The sequence below is a fragment of the Mandrillus leucophaeus genome, unplaced genomic scaffold, assembly GCF_000951045.1.
Source record: "Mandrillus leucophaeus isolate KB7577 unplaced genomic scaffold, Mleu.le_1.0 Scaffold323, whole genome shotgun sequence".
In the NCBI taxonomy this organism is placed as follows: domain Eukaryota; kingdom Metazoa; phylum Chordata; class Mammalia; order Primates; family Cercopithecidae; genus Mandrillus; species Mandrillus leucophaeus.
Genome location: NW_012103399.1, coordinates 492,916 through 494,252, shown reverse-complemented (window position 1 = coordinate 494,252; position 1,337 = coordinate 492,916). Strand labels below are relative to the sequence as shown.

Genomic DNA, 1,337 nt, shown 5'->3' with positions numbered 1-1,337 from the left:
TTTTTGGGGTTTGTTTTAGATGGAGTTTCGCTCTGTTGCCCAGGCTGGAGTGCAGTGGTACAATGTCGACTCACTGTAACCTCCACCTCCTGGGTTCAAGCGATTCTCCTGCCTCAGCCTCCCGAGTAGCTGGGACTACAGGCACCTATCACCACGCCTGGCTAGTTTTTGTACTTTTAGTTGAGATGGGGTTTCACCATGTTGACCAGGCTGGTCTCGAACTCCTGACCTCAAGATCACTCTAGTTTTTGTTTCCACTTCTGGATCCCTATGGGATGGAGCGAGAGAGACTGGACACTTACATTGAGAGAGAGACCAGAGCTCCTGGGTCACCTGGGGGATAAGCGATGCAGCCAGATACCAGGTCCCAGGACTGCCTTCTCCTGACCATCTGGGTAATTCAGACACAGCCGGGTCTGAGGTGCCAGAGTGTGTTGTTCCGCCTGTTTAGACCTGCCCCACCTTGAAGAGATCGGTGATTCACAGTCTCCCCTAGAACCGACAATTCCTGGAGGGTGGGGCCCCTGCTAATTCAAGCTGGTCTCCTAGGAGAGCTCCCAGAGGGCAAGGGCAGTCAGGGAAGGCTTCCAGGAGGAAGCGGCTCTTGTTGAAGGCTAAGCCAGAGTTAGGTGGGAGAGGAGCAGGAAGGGTGTCCTTGCAGGGGGCACAGCAAGATGGAGGGTGTGGCGTGTGCTGGCTCGGCAGTTCACACTGGTGGAACCAAGGGCACGGAGGTGGCTGGGAAAAAGCCCAGACAGAAAGGATATCTCAGAAACAAGGATTCACACTCCAAGCTCTGGCCTCGCCCTGCCACATGTTGTCAGATGACCGGGCGGGCCACTTCTCTTGCTGAATGTTTATCTCCTTATCTCTAAAATGGAACCGACAGTTGAGATCAATGCCTATGCTCTGTGGGGTTCCTCTGCTCCCTGGCAGGCCCTGAGATTTGGACATTTGCACATGACCCATCTCACTCATTCCCAGAAACACCAGTCAACAGTGGAACCGTTATGCCCATTGTACAGATGGGGCAGCTGAGGCTTGTGAAGGCTCAGAAGGACGTCCCAGTTTCTCTCACTCTCCTTTCTCCCTCCTACGGATGCTGAGACAAATGACCACAAACTGGGTGGCTTAAAACAACAGAAATTGATTGTCACAGTTCTGGAGACTGGAAGTCCGAAATCAAGGTGTCAGAGGGCTGGTCCTTCTAGAGGCCTTTCTTTTCTTCCTTTTTTTTGAGATAGAGTCTCACTCTGTTGCCCAGGCTGGAGTGCAGTGGCATGATCTTGGCTCACTGCAACCTCCACCTCCCAGGTTCAAGCAATTCTCCTGACTCA

General features: G+C 53.0%; 1 protein-coding gene across 1 annotated transcript in view; it reads right to left on the bottom strand.

Annotated features, from left to right (window-relative positions):
- The window catches only part of LITAF (lipopolysaccharide-induced TNF factor), a 95,535-nt gene that overhangs the window by 73,135 nt on the left and 21,063 nt on the right, over positions 1–1,337 (bottom strand). The window lies entirely within an intron of this gene.